Below are 22,485 nucleotides of genomic sequence, written 5' to 3' on the forward strand. Positions count from 1 at the left end.
TGGATTCTTCTGCTTTCAGCCTCTGCTGGATGTCTCTCTGGAAGCAAATAAAAGCCTGAAGGTTCTTCTGGCTCCATTATTGCATACTTTGTCTGCAACTAGTTTGGAGGCAGGTGGGGATCCAACCTTAGGCATGTTCATGGAGTCTTTGCAGACATACGCATCTGACATTCAGGGAGAACCATGGCTGAGTACATCCAAGGGGCCTAGGGGTGTTCCTCCAATTTTGGTCAGAGAAGAAGTCCCTACTACAGTTACTGAATGCCATCTGGGGTCAGAGCCTTCTAAAAAGCAGAAAACTAAACATATTAATCCATTTCCTAAGGACGCACAGAGTGAATGGCAACATTTCAGTCAGGAATCATTTAATAATTTGATGACTTTAAAATTTCCTCAGGGAGTTTCTGTTCCAGCCCTTCCTTGGTCGTCTATTCCCCTTAAAAGACCCAGTGAACAGGATTAATCTGAGGAGGAGGCAGATTCATATAAGGAAGCCCTTGCTTACTCCTCTTAAATTCCTTGTCCTTTAGATTATGGGTCTGAAGAATAGGAATCTACTAGTCCTGATACTTCTTTTGAGGAAATTTCTTTTGGGGCCACAATCTCATGAATGATGGAGACCTTTTAATGGGATTGTGCTCAGGTTTCCAAGTAGAGAAATGGTCTTATGAGTTCCTGCAGATGGACTCTCCCAGACCTTCTGCTGTCCCTGCATTTTACCTGCCTTGTTGGATGCCATTTCTAATGTTTCAAGGCTCCTGACTCCCAGCTACCTTCCCCAAAGAAACCTGATAGTTTTTATAGGGTGCCTGAGGACTGTAAATTTCTTTACAAGTACCCTTCTGCTGACCCCTCCATGGTGTCTGTGGCTTCTGACAAGCCATCTCAATTGCTACCTTCTCCTAAATTACTGCCTTCTGATAAAGATAGCAGAACCATGAAAAGTTAGGGGAAAAATGTTTATACTGCTGCTACTTTAGCTTTTAGGGTTGCCAGTTATCAGACCCATATGTCCAGGTACATGTTTACTCTTCTTTCCCAGGCCTGTCAGGTAATTTCTGCTCTTCCAGAGTCTGAGGGTAAAACCTCTGCTCTTTCCTTGTTTGGGACTTCTCCCAGGCGGCTCATCATTCCATCAAGTGTAAATATGATGCAGCAGATGCTTCTTCTAGGGCTGCTACTTTTGGGTGTGTGATGAGGATATATTCCTGGCTTCAGCTTCAACATTTGCCTGATGATGTTAAGGCTAAATTGATGGATTCTCCTCTGGATAATAAATACTTGCTTGGAAAATGTGCTGCTACTTTGTTTAAGGCTTTTCAGGATAAGGACAAGGCCTTACAGGAACTTAAACATGTTTTTTGTTTCACCTGTACTTAAGCTTCAGATAAATTGCCTGAATAAGTCATCCTTTGTTCATAGACAATCTCTCCCTCCCCCCAATGGCAAGAAATGTGGGAAGCGGGCTCTTCCTGGTTAACCTTCTCAGACTTCTGTACTCCAACAGTCTGATTTTACTGATAAACCAGGTGCTGCCTGACTACCCTAGTCTTCCAAGCCACATTCTTCTTTCCCTTTGCCTTTCTCTATCGCTCCATTTGGATAAAGATTACTCAGGACAATTGGGTCCTGTCCATTATCTTCCAAAGGTATGTCATGGTCTGGAAATCTCTTTCCCCTTTTTTGGGAATTCCTCAGCCCCATCAGGAACAGATGTCCTTCTTTCCAGGTGTGCTTTTGGATCTCTTGACTCAGGGTGCTATTCAAGAAGTTCCAGTTTCCCAAAGTGGAGGGGGTTTTACTACAGAATGTTCCTTATACCTGGAATAGAGGGTATCTGGAGACCAATTTTAGACCTCCCTCATCTAAATACATTTATGAAGGTTCACTCTTTTCAAATTATGTCTCTTCAGACTTTGATCTCTCATCTGTTTCCAAAGGGGTGTCTCTGGAGCTCAAGGATGCTTATTTCTGTATACTAATTCATCCCCCTTTCAAGAAATGTTTACATTTCTCTGTTGCTTCCTGGCATTTTCAGTTCTCTGCTTTGCCCTTTGGCCTTTCTACTGCCTCAAGGGTATTCACCCAATACCTCGCTCCTGTGATTGCTTGTTGCAGGCCACAAGGGATCCAAGAATTTCCCTACTTGGACCTCCTGTTTCAGACATCCTCTCCAGAGACCTTATTCCAAAATGTCTGTGTTGCTGTTTACCTTCTGCCTGGCGTTCACTATAAATTTCAAAATGTGAACATCCTTTCTGACTCTTTCTCAGGATCATGTCTTTCTGGGGTGCAGGATGCAGACCGTGCCTATGCTGACATCCCTGCCTTCTCCCAAGGCCCTAACTCTCATTTCATTTTTTCAATACCGTCTTCCTCTGCTTCACTAACAGTCAGGGAATTTCTAAGACTTCTGGGGTTGATGGCCTCCACTTTTGCTATCCTCCCTCTGGCCAAACTCCACATGAGAAAGTTTCAGTGGTTTCTGAAGTCAGTGTGGCTACAACATGCTCTTCCCCTCGAATTTATAGTTCCTCTTCTCCCTTGTCTCAAAAAGGAAATTCAGTGGTGAATTCAGCAGTTTTCTCTCAGTGCATCTCTTCCCTCTCAGGAACTGTTCACAGATGCTTCAGATGTGGGATGGGGAGCAGCATTTGGCTCCCTAAAGGCGCAGAGGGTCTGGGCACCTCATCAGAAGGAAGATTTTCTCTGCATTCTCTCAAGAGGGCCATCCCCTTCCAGGCAGACCTATGCTCTTGAGATATTAAGATTTGAAATGTTTTCCATTGCATTGTTTCAAAATATATTTCCATACCTGGCACCCCAAACCTACCCCATTCTGTTTTGAGAAGTAACTTTTCCCTCTCCAACAATGATGCTTTAATTCCATAAAACTTCCAATGTCAACTGTTTAATTCTATACATTAGCCCTCTGGTGGGGACTACAGGAAATATTGAGCTACATAAAGAATTTGAAGAAGTGCAAACATTTGTAATACCTGTACATTTTAATCCTGATAAAGTATTGATGTCTTCCATGGTGCAGAAAAGTGCTTTTCTTTTAGATGCTACTCCACGTGTCTGTTCCTCGGCTATCTTGAGATTCCATCCAGCTTTGTACTTCAGTTTTAAATCCATCCGCAAGGAAGGAAACAGCTGCTGAACTATGTATAGAGTCTCAAAGTTAACTCATACCACCTGAGTTTTAATTGAATTTATTTTATATTCTGATATACCACAACTTGCTGAAGCATCTCTAAAAGTGGCTGCAAATCTTTCTGCATACAACATTAATTTGAATGTCATCAACAAAAATAATATATGCACCCCCATCTAGAACTTGTATCCTAGAATGTCTAATCCATTGTGCTATTGGGTCTGAATATAATATAACAGTGAAGTGGAAACAGGCAGTCCTGATAGGATCAAACAATTTTGTATATATATATATATATATATATATATATATATATTTTTATTTTTGCCCCTTGATATACACTTTGGAGGAATTTAATATATTTCTTTGCTTACTTCAATGACCCCAGCACCGAAAAGGCAAAAAGCCACTTAACATGATCAAGTACTTTTTCAACATCATAGTCAATAACATTACTTATTTCTTGAGCATCATAGCTCAATGATAATTCTGCCAAACACTTGCTGCCCCTCCACACTAAACCTACACTGGTCTCTGTGAATAAACAGTGGAACTACCTTAGATAATCATTTTGCTGTTAAGTAAATACAACCTTTATAATTATGATTTTTGCACTGATACAAGTCTGCAGAATGACAGCAATCATAACATCTTTGCCTATATCACCAGGATTACAGCCTCCTTAAAAGATGTCATATTGCTGCCTCAAATAATGTCCCATTCATTACTGGCAACAATGAATACATTCCATCTCCACTATCTGATATTCTGTCTTACATCCCACAATCTAATTCTACTATGTTCTTTCTCTGATTTCTCAACCCTATCCTTTCTCTTGATATTTCTCTCCCTCTAGCAACTGTTCACTCCTTCAGTATCTAAATCTGGTAAATACTACAACTTTTATTTCTTTCTACCACAGCTAACCTTTCTTTTCACCTACTTAAACCTCAGTGCTATACTGCTGTTGTAGTCAGTACTGTTTCCTAATAATGGCATTAACATCTCTGTAATATATTTACATTTATGCTTAAAGTTCTATTTACATTTTTATATTGTTCTTGGTATGTGGAGCTTTTCTCCACTGGCCTCTGCTGAAAAGGGTTAGCTTTTGCCCAGTCAAACTTTCTCGGTAAACAAGTGTAGATAATAACTAAATAAATAATGCTTGCAATACCTACTCCAGCACATCAACCATGCCTCAACTGCTATGCCATCTTTTCCAAGGGGGGTTTATTTAGTATGATCTTTTAACACTGTCTTTATTTCTTCATAGTAAATGAACTAGTTCATGTATCATCCAGTTCCTGAGTCAACTGTTTTATCTGGATTTGTATTCTTTCTGCTGATCCTTCAAATGGGAGTTCTCTTGTGCACAACTTTTGATATCATTCCTAAATTATTTTTAAGATTTCATGTTGAGATCTCTCCTTATTGTCATTTAACTCTGATTTAAAACTGCACTTTCTACATTTGCTGACTTAACCATGTGTCAACTTTACCTTTAACACAAATCGCTTGGGTGCCACTAACTCACTGCCAGTCATTAGGATCTATGAATACTCATGATCAGCATACGTTTTTTGTTCATTTATTTTTACAGGGGCAAGCTCCACTGCTTAGCCTCAGTACCTAATGGAAGGGCTCTGAATTCACACCCCTATACTACAAATTTACTGTCCCTGGGGTTGCACAAATTCAGAGTAAGTATCATTACAGACAGAATCTGTATAGGTGAGTTTCTTGCAGTTGAATATATAGATGATCCTTCGGTTGTGAGCAAATGAGTCTTGAACAGCTAAACCTTGACAAGTACAAGAAATAACCATACTGCCAAGGATTTATGGAAATTTGTGATACTATCAAAATATAAATTCCTCATTTTAACCCTGTGAAATGTTAGCGTCTTTTGTAGATAGGTACACAGTTCATGATTTCCTTCAGTTAGAAAACATGTCTGCTTTAGTCAGAGACAGTCCCTTCTGCTATAATCTTCTACACTGTATTCATGTATTTCTCTTTATTTCATTTCTCACTGGAATAATTATTCATTTAATTTTTAATTATTTTTGTTCAGATTCTCTCTCTGTACAACTGAGCTCCCCTCACTTCTATTAATTTAGACAATACTTACTTATACCAAAGATAGAACTGTCTCTTTTTTTAATAAACAAGTGGGGACCTCCAATGTCTGAGCTGATTTACTTGTTAATCCACATATATATATCAAGTTGAACTGGAACATGATGTGACAAAAATTGAGCCCATTGTATGTTTTTGTTTCACATGATAAACAAACACTCATCAATCACACTGCCAATCCTGGATCAGACAATATACCTTTAAAAATAATATCTATAGGAGTTTAACTGATGCAACTTGACAATATCTCATAAGTGTCCTCCAAATCTAACTTTTTTAAATTGTAAATTGAAACTTTTTATTACCATTGTTAACTTCACCCTTTTTCTTGGTCCTGTCCTTATAAAAATGACTGAAAATTAAATTCCAGTCTTCCGTAAGAACTACATGTTATTTCTAATGTCACAGCCTGCATCATTAAATGATGTACTTCCTCAATATTTGACCTTGATGGGAAAGAAATTGTCCCTATTTAAAAGCATTTTTCTCAGTATTCCTTTGCTAGTATAAATCATTCTTTAGTGTCAGAGTTTCCATTATTTGAATGTAAATGTTTCTTGCAAGCAACATCACTATTTTGCGTTATACACCTTCGGCACTAGCTGATATGTCTGTGGATACATGCTAAGACTCCAGTTCTTTTAACCAGATTATATAATTTATTTACATTTCAGCTATAGTTGTCAATAACATTGTAAAATATTTTAAGCTGAGCCAGCAAATATAGTTATTCTATTTTTCCCATCTAAATGCATCCCCCAAAGCCTCCTCACCCATGTACTTTAACTGCCATATTTCTAACACATTACCCAAGATATCAGTAACATTTTGTTTCTCACTTCCTCTCCCAATAAGCTTTGGGGTCTTAGTTGTATGTGACTAGCTAAAAGAAGAAAAAAGAAAAAAAAACATTTCTTGGTTACATTTATATAATTGTTTAAAATCTAAAATGTCCAGAAACCTAGCACTAACATACACATATAGTAACATTAGCAACTATAACTTGTAAAAATAACAGATTTATAGGTATTATTGCTTACAGGAGGCCATATCCCTAAATTCAGCATCGGTCATCCATGATGAAGTATTAGCACCCATAATACTTCCATATACAGACTGAATCCCACATGCTTCCTGCCTTCAACCAGAGGAGCATTTAGTTTGAAAATATCAAAATGCCATTTCAAAAAGAGAGAAAAATAATTACCAAACACTTATTTTTTTTAATTAAAGAACCTTTTCTCACTGAAATTTTGGTATCACAGGATGTATCTTCATATACCTCACTTTATATTAAATTATAGAAATCTATAGAAATAAGCTCAGCTGCTGCTTCTGTCAGTTGCATATCATATGCTCAACATAACTGTTACAGATACTATACTATTCTGTGCTTGCTTTCCATATAATATAATCAAATTACACTCTAATTTTCCATTTACACTTTCTCAAGTAAAGTGGATAGCGTTCATTAACAATGGTAGTGTCATATTTTATATCAGTTTTTTTGAGCTTTTGCTATTGACTCGTATTTTTGTTCAACATTTCTTCTTTTACAGAAAAGGAATGAAAAGGAAAGGGGAGAAAATGGGGTAAGGGGGGTTCTGAACCACTGTCATTAAGTACCAGAACACATCTTCTCTAGTATCATTTTATGTTCATACTGCACAACTACCTTGAGAAATTAGAACACGTACTGAACCAATGTCATTAATTTCCTTTAAATTATTTGTAGTGCACCCCTGCAAATCCTCTTTCCAAATAACACAGTCTTCAAAGGTCAGTTAGTATTTGCTCAACTTCTTTGAAACTTTCAGTCCTAGACTCTATGTATTATTTGAATCTTCCATTAATCTACTGAACCTCTTTATATAGCAGTCCTAGTGAAACTTCATTTGTTTCATTGGATTTATTAGAAGTTTCATTGTTTAAACTCGTTCACCATGCAGTTCTGCCAAATCCAGTCAGTTTCTCAGAAAAATTAAAGCAGGTATCCTGTACTGCTTTACCAGACATTTCTTTCTTCCCAGCATGTATTAAAGCGTTCCTTCCTTAAAAAGAGAGAGAGATAAAGTATTTTAACAATGCGTAATTGTCTTCTTAACAGAGATCACATGATTGCCCTTTTTTCACCTTTTTAGGGTACAAATAATAATACAACAACCATATAAGGCCACACACACTGAAAACCAAGACAAAATAATAAAAGCACATCATTATTGAGAATGGACATAAATCAAAGCAAATATGTATGCAATTCATTATTTAAACAATGAGGTTGTAAATTATTCAAAATTATGCTTTGTTGTTTTGGATGGTATTCATAGTCATTGTACTTATAAGCAGAGGGAATTTACCTTGCCTTTGGCAAAGCATCTGTGGTGCGATTCATAGAGGCTGCATGCACTTAGACATTTTTGACAGATTAGGAAAAACGTTTGCAAATGAGAGTATCATAAGATTTAAATGAGGGATGCCTTAAAACTTATGTAATAATCATATGTAAATGAAGTCCTTTCCAGCTTCTTTGTGTTTCACAGCGACTGTTTTATGCGTGTCTGTACTGTGCACGCATACATTATAAGAGGCAAAGTTGAGATTTGTTTATCTACTTTTCAATCAGTGAAGCCTGACTGTTTTTAATTCTGAGCTGCTTGTCTCAGCCGCACCAGAAATCCAGATGCCCAGCTGTATCCACTTACTGGCTGAGAAAGCTCAGCAATAGGCAAAGATTAGATAAACACATGGAAGTCAGACTCCAGATTAAGGGGTTGTCCTTTCAAATCTCGAAATACTGAAATATAGAATTTCAGTATTTCAAGACAAAAATAACGAAAGTTAAAATCCTGAAACGCAGAAAACTACAAAATACATCACCTTACCATACCAACGTAAACCCACCTTGTTGGGGGTGCCCCCCATACCCCCCAACTATATATACCAACTCCAGATCACACTCCAGTGGAGAAAGGGGCATATCTCCCCATGAAGGGCAAGTGTTTACTTGCCCTGTTAAAATTTCAGTGTTTCAGGATTTTAACTTTCGTTATTTTCATCTCGAGATGCTGAAATTTAATATTTCAGTATTTTGAGATTTGAAAGTTGAACCGAGTAAGGATAGGGCAGTGTGCATAATCTCAACATATGCCTCACAGCAGGGTTGTGATAGTGAGGAAAAGAGTGCATTCAGGCAGCACTTGTAGAACCTATTAGACAAAGCAGGACAATATGAATTGGTGTTGATAATGTATGACCTGAATGCACATATTGGGACAGACAGAACTGGATATGGGGACTACCCAGGTCTACATGGGTGGGGCAACAGGATTATAGAAGTAGAGGACATTCTAGACTTCTGTCTGGCAAATGGTTTGACAGTGACCAATACATGGGTCAGCTAGACAGACAGTCAGAAGATCACATACAACAGTGACCAACATGTAACTCAGGTAGACTTCCTCCTAGTAAGGAAAGGGCACTGGAACAGCATCAGTGATTGCAAAAACATTCCCATTGAAAACGTCAGTCCACAGCAAAAATCACTGGTTGACATAATCAGCTGTAAGTAGTGGTGAGAAAAGGTTCTAAGATCAGCAGAGACCAGGCTGAAGACCTGGAAGTTGACTGTAAAGAAAGCACAACAGTTCAAGAAATTATTCATGGCTCTAGCACCTCAAAAAGAAGAGGAAATTGGTGGAGTTGAAGAAGAATGGTAGTGCCTCAAAAGAGTATGTATGAGGACTACAGAACAGATATGTAGCTCGGCCAGGTATGGAAATATGGTACATAAGGAAACTGGTAATAGAATGAAGAAGTCCTGGAAGTCATCAAATGAGAGAAGGAGTGCAGGAAAAGTGGGAGACAGAAAAATATGGACCAGGCTAGGAAGGAATATTGTTTGGCTAAAAAAGAGACTAAAAGTGGAGTTCAGGTGCAGCTAACATTGGGTGAGACAGCAATTCAGGTCATAGCCTGCTATAGGTCTCCAACCATGTCCCAAGACTTACACTCCATGTTCCTAAGCACCCTGGAGAATATTAGGGTCTAACCTAATACTCTCTTACCAGGTGACTTCAACTACCCCTCCATTAACTGGGAAAACTACTCATGTACCAATACACTTGCCCAATGTTTCTTGGAGTTCATTAATTCCAATGCCCTGAACCAGGTCATTCTTACTCCCACTAGAGGTAGCAACATCCTTGACCTGGTCATTACTAACAAGTCAACTGTTGCTCTACACCAATATCCAGCTCCTCCCTGGTTAGATCCAACCACAAACTAATCACCATCGAAATACACACCCCTCCCACTGCACCCGCAAATATAACCACCATGAAAAACTTCTGCAAAGCTAACTTTGGGCTCCTAAAAAGAGAGATGGCTAACTTCACGGCACTCATGTAAAGGGAGAATAGTTGTATGACTGCTGAATCATACACCAATGCATTGGACGAACACATACACAAATGCATGGATCTCGCCATACCCAGTAGAACCAAGACACTCTCCTCCAAAAAAGGAAATCAATCTGGTGGTCCCCTGCCATAAACAAACTCTACAACAGAAGGAGGAAACCGATGCGGAATAAGGTGAGGTCTCAAGACTGGAAAAACTCCCTTATCAGCCTCAAGAAAAAGTTGAGATCCCTCATCAAATCCTCTAACACTAGCTATGAAAACAGAATTGCAGCAGATAGTAAAGACAACCACAAGGCTTTCTATAGTTATGTATAGAATCTCCACGGCAATACTCAGATTTGCTCTGAGCTACTGCACAATGGTACCTCCTATACCGAGCCAACAGATATTGCCAGTATACTGGCCAACAGATTCAGTGCCAACTTTACCCCTCACCTCCCTAAAGTACCAATCACAATACCAGTAGATTGTCAGGCACCCAGTATTTCTGCTGCACAGGTTAAAACAGCAATGTCCAAGGCCAAGAATACAACTTCTATGGGACCAGACAATATCCTTGGCTGTGTTCTACATGAACTACAGAGTGAACTGGCACCTCACCTGTGTGCCCTGTTCAATCACAGCCTCACCTCAGGCTTTGCCCCTACCAAATGATGCACTGCTACAGTCATCCCTCTCCATAAAGGAGGAGTGACTACAGACCCTGGGAACTATCACCCCATTAGCCTGATGAGCCTGATATGCAAAGCTACAGAACGCATCATCGTGGACCTAATAAAGAAGGATATAGGGAATCTCCAAACTCTGGAAACCACACAGTTTGATTTTTGTGAAGGGCAGATCATGCCTGCTCAACTTGGTCAACTTCTTTGAGTCAGTCACTAGAGGTGTAGATGAAGGCAAGGTGGTTCATAAAGCCTACCTTGATCTGGCCAAGGCTTTTGATACCATTCTCCACTCAGGAATCATAGAAAAAATCACTAAGCTAGGCATCAAGCCCTATATCACTAGGTGGGTTGCAAACCGGCTCACAGATATAAGCCACAGTGTGAAAGTAGCTGACTCCAAGTCAGACTGCCGACTAGTCAGGAGTGGAGTCTCACAGGGTTCGGTCCTGGGTCCTCTCCTGTTTGGTATCTACTTCTCCGAGGTTCAGGCCAAGAAGGGTCTCTGGCTGACAAAGTTCACAGATGATTGCAAGTTGGGAGCTATTGTTAACTCCCTAGGTGATGTTGACATCCTACAGAACTGCCTTACTGAGACCAACGACTGGTGTCAGAACCATGGCCTTAAGCTCAATGCCAAAAAATGTGTTGTCATCTCCTTTGGGAAAAACCCAGTTCCCATGAATTATTACTTTGATGGCAGTCCACTGAACACAGAAGGTGTCATAAGAGATCTGGGAACACAGGTTGACAGCAACCCTCTTTTGATCACCACATTGCCACTGTGGTCAGAAAGTCCTTCTATGTGGCACATCTCATTACTAAGGGTTTTGCATCCAGGAAGAAAGAGGTCATTGTGAGGTCATTGTCTCCCTCTGCTCTTCCCTCATTAGGCCAGTCATCGAGTACAACCATTTGGCATGTACCTCAAAAGACACATGCAACAACTGGAGAGGCTGCAAAAGTACCTCACAAAGAGGACCCTAGGCCTTAAACACTTGCCCTATATGGACAGACCCAAAAAACTACAACTATTCTCTGTCTCATATCACCTACTTAGAGGCGATATCTGCTTGACTTACAAAGCCATGTCTGACCCAGGTCTGTTAGAAATGCTACATCTAAAGAAATCCCAGTCCCTCCACACCACACCACAAGCTCCAGAGACCTCATCCTCATTACCACAATTAACAGAACATGATGGAGGGACAGGTTCATAACCCAGAGACTGCCCATGCTCTGGAATAGACTTCCCATACATGTCAAGCAGATCACCTCGCTGACACTCTTCAAGAGAAATCTTGATGAGTGGATGGGAAACAGAAAATTCACCCTGGGGATAACTCCAGTGGCTCTTCTCAATAGAGGCACTGGTAACTAAGGTCGGGTGGCACTATGCCAGGGTAATCCTATGGCTAGGCTTGTAAAGGCCCCAGGGCCATTTGCCTTGTACACACCTATGAATCTATAATAGCAAACAGAGCAAGGCATCAGAGCACTCTGCAAGCTTCTGGAAGATGGCACAAAGAAACTATATCAGGTTGCAAGGCAAAGTCAGAAAGATAAAGAAGATAGTCAGACACCCTTCATAAGGGATTCCAGCAACAACCTCCTCACCAGTCATACCTGTCAATCTATTAGTGCAAGAACTCTGGACAAAGCCTAAAATAATTGGGGGGGGCCCAAATATAGGGTCAAATTTTAAATATTGCTTTTATAAACTTAGAAAGTTGCTAGAATAGCATAATTTTAGTTAGCATGCATTTTCTGAAGGATAGGTAGTCCGAAATCAAATGTACGGCCTTATTTAGTAACTTCAGACCTCACATCCTCCTAGATATTTGCCAGAAAACTACAAATTTTATGAGGATCAGACCAAAAATATGCAACAAAAAATCTGGTCATTCTGTGACAATCTGGACAGTTGTGAGATATGTCACCAGTCCACAGGACATCAAAAGCAGTTGGAAGAATACTTCCATCAGCTCCTAAATTAAGAAAACCCTGCTGAAGTTGTACTGCCCCAGACACAGCCTAAGATGAAATAAGAGGAAGACCCCACTATAGAAGAAGTAAGAACATCACAATAAAAATGAAGTTAGGGAAAGCAGCAGGCTCAGGTGAGATCACAGCAGATACGATAAAGATGTTGGGTGAGATAGGGGGGGAATGGCTCCTGATGGTACTCAAAACACTATGGATTGAAAGAAGTATCCCAGATGCCTGAATAATAAGCATACTAGTGCCAGTGTTCAAGAACAAAGGGGACATCCATAACTATGGGCAATATATAGGTATCAAACATCTATTGCATTGCATGAAAGTATTGGAAAGGGTGATATATAAAATAATATACAGAGTAGTAGAAAATAAGATGGGAGATAAGCAGTTCCAATTCAGATCACGATGCAGCACAAGTGACCCAATATTTGCAGTGAAACAGATACTTGAGAAGAAACTTGATATGAGGAAAGTGTCCAACTGGGCATTCCAAGACTTGGAGAAAGCATATGACAAGGTCCTAAGAAAGTTCATCTAGACAGTGCTGCAGTGGTTCAAAGTCCCAGAAAAATTGGTAGAATTAGTGCAGGTTATGTACAAAGACCCACTGACTCAAGTACAAACAACATTTGGTCTCACACAAGGGTTCCCAATAAGAGTGGGTGTGCATCAGGGTTAATCTCTGAGCCCACTGCTGTTCTTACGTGGTGATGAACTACATTAGCAAACAGATCAGAGATGGCAGATCAGAAAAGTTGCTGTAAGCACACAGTGTAGCAGTAGAGGCAGACTCTGAGCAAAAACTTCAGCAAAAAACAGGGAATGGAATGCAAACTGAAGGCACATGGGATGAAAATTTGTACATATAAGACATTTTCATGGCAGAAAATAGAGGGAACCAGAAGAAGCTGAGAATTGGGATAGAAGGTAAAATAGTGGAACAGGTTAACAAATTAATGTATGTGAGAGGGATAATTGAGGAGAAGAGAAGTCAGATTGAAGAGGTTAAAATTAGACAAACTGAATAAACATAAAAAAGCAAACGATGTAAGAACACCACAAACTCTATTTATTAAGCGCTTTTCATCCATCACAGTGGCTGGACTTCATCAGATAAAAAAATCGCCTTCATAGACACTCTTAAATGTTTCAACAATGCAGTCATGTGACCAATGTCTCAATTAAACCTCTTAACAATGTTCAATTAACACATCACTTGAGAAAAGTTCTACCATAGTTAAAAATACAGTTAAAAGCCCTGACTAAAGAACAATGTAATACATTCCTCCCCTAAACTTCTCAATCAACAGTCAATTTATTTATACCTGTTGTATTAAAAATAAAAAATATAAAGCATGTTAAAAATAAAACCATAGTTAATATATAGCCATTGTAAATAAATAAATGCTTTAGGTGTGGGACTAACCCTTAAACTAATCACTTGATTTAGGTAAATTATCTGCACATACTTTTTAATTTTAAGTATGGAGACTAGTGCATGTTTCATTTATTCCTGGGAACTGATTAGCATTTAATCGAAGTTGCCATAACAACTTAAGTTGTTCTAAAAGTAGTGATGCTGGTCCTTCACTGAAACATTTGAGCGTCTATGAAGTTGATTCTTTTATCTGATGAAGTCCAGCCACTGTGCTGGACGAAAAGCGCTTAATAAATAGAGTTTGTGGTGTTCTTACATCGCTTGCTTTTTTATGATTATTCAGGTTAAAATTAGAATCAGAGGGCCTGCAGCTAACTGGCACACATATCAGGGGTGGTGTATGAAAGAAGGCTGCCATAAAAGCTACAAGAGAAAACAGTGGTGCGACTACTGTATGAGACAGAAACCTGGGAAGTAAAGGCAAAGCAGTTGAGAAAGCTAAGAGGTGATAAAAATGAAGTACCTGAAATGGTTGGTAAGATGCACACTGTGGGACAGATGAAGAAATGAGGACATAAGAGCAGAAGGCAAACTAGCTCTAACTGCAGAAAAGGCCAAAACGAACAGATTATGGTGATTCAGGCACATCTCCAGAAAAGCAGAAGACCATCTAGTGATGAAAATTTGGAACAGACAGGAAGAAGGCAAAAGAAACAATGGCATCCAGCAAAGAGATGGATGGATTGTGTGAGAGAAGTCCTGCAGCATTCAGACATGAGTGTCGATAAGGGTAGAAGAGTGGCAATGAATAAAGACAAATGGTGACAGTTGACACAACAACCAGACCCCATGTAAAAAGTGGGGAAAAACGGGTTGATGCTGATGCTGATGATTCCTACTTCTACAAGAAACTAACATTTCTGTGCAGTTACAAACTAGTTTTTCATTGGTGTATATGTATAAAATATTATTTATTTAATTATTTATTTATTTTATTTACACTGTGTTGACCAGGTTAGTCCCACTAGGCCAATGGTCTCTTTTCAGTGGGCACCCAAGTTGGTATTCATACTTACTACGGAAATTTGGCCAGGGCACTGAGGAACTTCTACTCTATTTAACTAAATGTTGTGGGATCATTTTTATGCACTTGAGATACCTTTCACGCAGCCAATGATGCCTTGGTTTAGCATCTCAGCTGAAGGATGGGTCATAGTATAAGGTCAAAAATATCTCCAGGAGTTCTCATTATTCCTTAATTCAAAACATGCTTTATCATCCATATAATTGTTGAAAAAAAAAACTTCACTTATTAAAACTATTAATCTACAGACTTTGGAAACTATAGAACCATAAATCTCACTAGTCTTATATATAAAGTCATGGAAATAATTATCATGGAGATAATCAACAGAGGCATTGGAAACTAAGGTCAGGTGGCAGGATGCCAAGGAAATCATATGGGCTAGGCTTGTAAAGGCTCCAGGGCCATTAGCCTAGTACACACCTATGAACCTATGGACCTGTAAAACTATAAACCTCCAGACACTGGATCCAACTCCGTTTGGTTTCGTAAAGGGCAGATCATGCCTACTCAACCTGGTGGACCTCTTTGAGAGGGTCAGCAAAGCAATGGATGAGGGCAAAATCATTCACACTGCCTACCTTGACTTTGCCAAGGCATTTGACACAATACCCCCACTTGGGCATTGTTGACAAACTCAGGAGGTTACGTACAAGCCCATATGTAAACCAGTGGATAGCCAACTGGCTCACAGACAGGACCCAGGAAGTTAGAACTGGGGAGTCCACCACTACAAAGAGGCCAGTCACAAGTGGAGTCCCACAGGGATCAGTCCTTGGACCACTCCATTTTGGCAATTACTTTTCAGAAGTCAAGGCCAATGTCAGTGGTCTCTGACTGACTAAATTTAAAGATGATTGAAAATTAGGAGCTGTCACTGAATCCCACACTGACACAAATGTTCTCCAGGAGGGGCTGACACAGGCAAACAACTAGTGTCAGAGTCATGGACTAAAACTAAATGCCAAGAAATGCATAATAGTATCCTTTGGGAAATCATCCATACCTGGTAACTATCATACTGACAACACACCACTTAGACTTGACCCAGTAGTCAGGGACTTAGGGACACACATAGATAGTAATCTAGCCTTTGATCATCACGTGTCTACCGGGGTGAGGAAATCATTTTATGTTGCACAACTTATAAACAAAGGCATGGCATCTAAGTCCACGGAAGTCATTATTCCACTGTATTTGGCATTCATTAGACCTACCATTGAGTACAATGCCCCCTTTGGTATGTACCTAAGCAGGCATATCCAACAATTGGAACGTCCACAGAGGTTCCTCACTAAAAGAATACAGGGCATAAGTAATATGTCCTATGCAGACTACATCAAGGCCCTATTCTTGTATTCTGTTTCCTACAGGCTTTTGAGGGGAGATATATGCCTGGCATACAAGGCATTGTCAAACCCCACTCTGATGGACCTCCTGCATATCCACAAAACAAACAGTACCATAATTACTTGTTCTAAAGACTTAAACATTGTCTGTGATATAAATAGGACCTGCTGGAGAGATAGGTATGTATCCCAGAGACTACCACTTCTATAGAACAGGCTCCCCATCCATGTGAAGCAGAGTTCTTCCCTAATCCAATTCAAGTGCAACTTGAACAATTGGATGGGAAACCAGAAATTCATCCCTGGTTTGGCACCAATGTCTCTGATGCAAACAGGTAAACTGTAAATGGTTCATCTCCCAGGTACACTTATCAAGGGTATCAGGACTCATCAGAGATTTGGGATGCATGGCTAGGCTTAAAAAGGCCCCTGTAGTCGTAAACCTAGTAAACACCTATGAACCTATGAACTCAAAATATGGATGTTGAAGAGAAAGTCTTCAATAATTTTTCAGTAACACAGTTATAAACAAATGTCTTAATCATATCTAACTTCACTTTAGTTTCATCTTCCCAGGATGTTTAGTAAAAATGTGGAGTTGTAGACATTCTAATTACAAATTAGGCCCTAACATTAGAGGCCAAGTTTTACTGTGCAGACAAATGTAAGGAGTTTTGTCTTGGCATATTCTAAGGAAGTTGAAGAAAGGTTACAGTTGCTGCATCAGATTATGGAGGTAAAAAAGGTCTCACTTTACATTTAACATTTAAAACAAGGGGCACTACACTGGGTACCTCAATTTCATCTGCTTTTAAAAAGCCTTAGCTTTCAGCTTTTCTAAATTTGCTAACAGCTCAATTCAAGTCTGAACCTAGGTGATGTAGCAATAAATGTACAGATAAAGGCTTTCATGTTTTCCACTATTATATGTGGTATAAGGCTCACAGCTGAAAAGATAGACAATATTTTGGTGTCATCTAAAAACAGCTTAATTAGATCAGTGTTTCCATTTATCATTTTGGAATTTCTTTGCCATTTACTAGCATTAAACTTTTTGACCCTTTTTATTACATTAACTCTTTTTTTTCATTTCATTATAAACATAAATATATTAATGATGTGATGATACCCCTGAATACATTTGTAACAAAACAAAGATATGCATTACCAAAACTGTGCAAAATGACAGAACAGAGCACAGATATATAAAATAAAAATTCATGTTCACTTCCTGAGTTGCATCTATCTGGACTAATGGTGGTATTGAAGGTTGGCAGACTGGTTAAGTTATTTACTTCATGGAAGCAATGTCCAGGGTTTGAGTCTTACATTTGAAAGTGAAATTAGCTAAACTTAAAATGGCCCCTAAAGGCAATTAACCTAGTACCAACCCATGAAAACCTGCACCCTCTGATAACATTTTTGTAAGGAAATAAATCACCTACACTTATAGGTTCATAGGTTCGTACTAGGCTATCTGCCCTAGGGCATTTATAAGCCTAGCCAGAGTGTGTGTGGCTTTTGCCACCCCTTGGGATGAGAATACTATGCCCATTTAGGGTTTAGTTTACTGTGCCTCTATCTAGTAGTGACACAGAGATGACCCCCGGGGTAAACCTACGATCTCCCATCCACTTGTCAAGATTTCTCTTGAAGAGCGTTAGTGAGGGGCTCTGCCTAACATGGACTGGGATTCTGTTCCAGAGTGTAGGGAGCCTCTGGGTTATGAATATGTCCCTCCAGCATGTCCTATTTATTTCTGTGTTGAGGTTCAAATCTCTTACTCTCGTGGCTCTGCTGGATTTGGATTTTCTGAGGTGGAGCATGTCCATTAATTCCAGATTGGACATGGCCTTGTACGTTAGGCATAGATCACCTCTGAATAGGCGGTATGCGACTGAATAGAGCTGGAGTTTCTTCAGCCGGGGAGCATATGACATATGTTTGAGACCCTTTATCCTCTTGGTGAGGAACTTTTGGGGTCTTTCCAACTGCTGCAGGTGTCGGGTAAGATACATCCCAAATGGGGCATTGTACTCAATCATTGGCCTGATAAGAGAAGAGTACAGGGGCACAATGACCTCTCTTGATCTAGATGTGAATTCCTTCATGATAAGGTGGGCAATATAGAAGGTCTTTCTAACCACCTTGGCAATGTGAGTGTCAAATGAGAGGTTACTGTCAATTTGGGTCCCTAGGTCCCTGATTACCTCTTCCGTACTTAATGGATTACCACCTATGTGGTAATTTGTGGGTACCTTGTTTTTCCCAAAGGGTATGACTATACATTTTTTGGCGTTCAGTTTAAGGCCACTCTGGCACCAATTATCTGTTTCTATGAGGCCTCTCTGAAGGATGCTTGTGTCCGCTGGAGTATCAATTATGGCACCCAGTTTGCAGTCATCTGTGAACTTTGTCAGCCACAATCCTCCTATGTTTGCTTGCACCTCGGAAAAATAAATGCCGAACAAGAGGGGTCCCAGGACTGAGCCCTGTGGGACACCGCTTGTGACTGGCTTAGAGTCTCACATGGCTACAGCAATTCTGACCTTGTGGGTTCTGTCCTTGAGCCAGTTTGCAACCCATCTTGTGACATATGGGTTTACATTTAAGCTGGTGAGTTTGTCTATGATGCCTGAGTGGGGTATTGTGTCGAAGGCTTTTGCAAGGTCAAGGTAGGCTGTGTGAACTGCCTTACCCTCATCAATGGCCTTAGTGACTGTTTCAAAAAAGTCGACCAAGTTCAAAAGGCAGGATCTGCCCTTGACAAAGCTGAATTGGGTAGGATCCAATGTCTGTAGGTCCCCAGTGTCTTTGTTTATGAGTTTCATAATGATCCTTTCCATAGCTTTAAAGACCAGGCTCATCAAGCTTATGGGGCGGTAATTTCCAGGGTCCGTAGAAGCACCGCCTTTGTGGAGTGGGACCACTGTTGCTGTACGCCACTCTTTGGGTACGTATCCTGTAGTAAGGCTAAGATTAAACAGCAGCCTTATGTGCGGGTTTAGTTCCTCTTGGAGTTCATGTAGCACACAGCCCGGGACACCGTCCGGACCCATTGATGCTGTGTTTTTAGCTTTGGAGAGGGCGGCTCTCACCTGGGCATCTGAGATGTTAGGGAGGCTACATTCTGCTGGGATAGATATTTCTTTTTTTTTGGGGGGGGGGGCGGAGAAATTTGCACTGAACCTGTCTGCCAGAATGTTGGCAATGTCTGTGGATTCAGTGTATTTTGTGTCATTTTGGACTAACTCTGAGCATATCTGGGAGTTTCCACCCAGGTTTCTAACATAGCTAAAGAAGGCCTTGTGATTGTCTTTTGTGTCTTTTGCGATTTTTCTCTCAAAGTTGGCCTTGGATGATTTTATGAGTGATCATAGTTTTTTGCTAGTACTGATCAGAGATGCCTTCCCTTTTAGAGATTTTGCTCTGTCATGTAGTAGCTTCCTCCTCCTGTTGTAAAGTTTGTTAATGGCTGGGGTCCACCAGACAGGGCGCCTGCCTTTGGGGAATAGGTCTTTGTTTTATTAGGGATTGCATGATCCATGCATTCTTGAAGGTGCCCGTAGAAGGCATTTGTAAAGGATTCAGCGGTGTGGGTTGTGGTTTCCACTGGCCCAGGGGCCTTGAAGGATACCACTTCAGTCTTAAGAAGTGTGAAGTCGGCTTTTGAGAAATTCTTCACTGTGGACTTTTGTGCAGGGGTTCGGGGCGGGATGTGGATTTCCAGTGAGATTCATTTATGGTCTGATCTCACCAATGAGGAGTATACTTCCGGTGTGGAGCATTTTGTCCCCATGTTTGTGATGATCAGGTCTAGTATATTTTCTCCTCTTGTGGGAGTGGTGACTAGTTGTTCCATCGCATCTGAGTTTATGAATTCTAGGAACCTTTGGGCTAGGGTGTTGGGGCTTGAGTAATGTTCCCAGTCTATGTTTGGGTAGTTGAAGTCTCCCAGTATGATGGTATTTGGAGAGACATTCATACTCTCCAGTGTCTTCAGGAAGGCTGAGTGGGGTTCCTGAGTTTGAGAGGATGGTCTGTAGCATGCTACAAACTGTAGGGCAGTTTTGCCTATGGTTAGTTGCACCTGGATGGTCTCCGATGCTTTGTGCGTTGCCACTAACCTGGAGGTGTGGGTATCTTTGATGAATATGGATACTCCCCCTCCTTTTGTGGTTCGGTCCAAGTTTTGGGGCCGGAAAGCATGATATGAGGTATAACCTGGTAGTGCTGGGGTGCTCTCAGGAGCCTTGAACCAGGTCTCAGTCACTGCACAGACATCGATGTTCTCCATACTGAGGAGGGCTTTGAGAGCATGCATCTTGAGGTTTAGACTTCTGGCATTGAGCAGCATTACCCTTAGTTTTTTTTCACTTGTGTTTTCTAGGGAGGTGGGTTTGTCTTTTGAGCCTTGCCTAAAAAAGGCACTATGGCGGTGGCAAGAGCCTTGGCCAACATCCAGAAGCCCAGGGGTGACAGGTGCAAGCCATCCCTTGTGAAGCAGCGTGGCTTGTCAAGCATGTCATCCCAAGCAGACAGACATTGGATCCCCTTAGAATGACACCAGTAATTAAGCCAATTGTTAAAGCTGATCATTTTGTCTTTGTACTGTGGCATCATTCTTGGTGAGGATAAGATGCTGCTCAGGGTCAGGGTCATACCGGCCTGGGCTACATAATCAGAGAGCTCCTCTATGTCTCTTTTCAAGTAGTCCAGGGAGGTAAATCTCAGGTCATTCACACCGGCATGAACAATGACTGAGTCATATTTGTATTTGCTATGGAGTGACCTGAGTGCTTGTGTTATGTGGCGGATTCTAGCGCCCAACAAGCAGCTTACTGTAACCTTTTCCTTGTTCAGTCTGGTGAGTGGGACGTCAGCATGTCTGACTATGGAGTCACCTATTACAAGTGTATCTGGCATGTTGTTTGGCCTTAAGGGCTGTGACAGTTTAGCACACTGACTTTGTGAACTATGTGTTGCATGTGCTATGTCTTGAGGTAGTGGTCGCTTGGGTGTCTGCTTTGGAGGCCTCTGTTGTTTTGGTAGATTTTTAATTAGACCCTCCGAGTATGTTTTTGTGTGTTTATGTGTTTGGTTTGCAGTTGTGATAGGTCTATGTGAGACTGGGTTTGTGGTGTGTGTGGTTACCTTCTCCTCCTGACTGGTTTTGCCAGTACTGAGTTGAGAGAGCTCAGTCTCCAGTTGGCTATATAGTTGCATCTCTCACATATATTTGTATTTGTTGGGAGGAGATGAGGGTTGTCTGTGTACATGAGGCAATTGTAACATTGCCTCAAGATTCCCAGATTCACCAGCTGAACAGGAGAGGACGCCAGCAACTGACCCTTCGACATGCTAGAATAGTGTAAAGGATTGCTTTGTAACTGAGTCAGAAAGGACCTATAGGGAAATGGGTACTCAAGGGGATTTAGGTGAATGAAGTACTTTCTTTTTGTTTAAGAGTGCTTTATCTGTATAAAAATGCTTTAGGAGCAAGTGCTGGGCTTTTCAGATAGAGAATAGACTGTTTAGATTGCAAGTAGAGCAGTTCTAAGGGAGCCAATGGCTCAATTGTTTAACCCAGTTAGCTGGAGCAAGAAAAAAAGATACCTATGTATTGTAAAGCACCTTTTAAACTCATTAAGAGTGTAATATTTTATTACCCTGCACTTTATTGAATGCAAACTGGATGTATTTAGCTGGTGAATTCAGGTTGTTGATGTTCAACTCATCAATTGCTGCTTCAAATAAGACATCGCTGTTGGTGTGGATTAAGTTTGCATGCTAACAGTGATTCACTGTGAAGGCTATTCTCCATTCTCTGCAGTTGTTTGACTGTGGATTCATTATATTTAAGAAATGGCTGTCTGGAGGCAGAGAAGCCCTTTTTGGAACTGTAGGGAGTTCCCCCTAAAAAATACTTCTTAAGAGGCTTTTATAAACTTCACTTTACTTGTTTCATCTAGCTGAAGATTCATCTAGTTGAAACTCATGGAAATAGAGGCAAATCCTATTATTTAATACATGAAGAAAAAATAGTCCATATATGACCACTATTTGCTTTTATTAAATTTCAAAAACCCACATTTTCCCCTTTCAATGGGCATAATATAGACAATGCTTCTTCATCATAGGTTACTATGTGATGCATGTTTGCAAGGGCTGGCTTATACCTCTCACTGCAGGGATCCTGCTTATTGGCTAAAGTCTTTGATGCCCTCATAATACCTTTTTAAGCAGAGTCCACCTATTGAGCAGTTCTGCACAGAAAAGTCAAACTCA

The sequence above is a fragment of the Protopterus annectens genome, chromosome 2.part1 (genome assembly GCF_019279795.1).
Source record: "Protopterus annectens isolate FY-2018-M chromosome 2.part1, PAN1.0, whole genome shotgun sequence".
Lineage (NCBI taxonomy): Eukaryota > Metazoa > Chordata > Ceratodontiformes > Protopteridae > Protopterus > Protopterus annectens.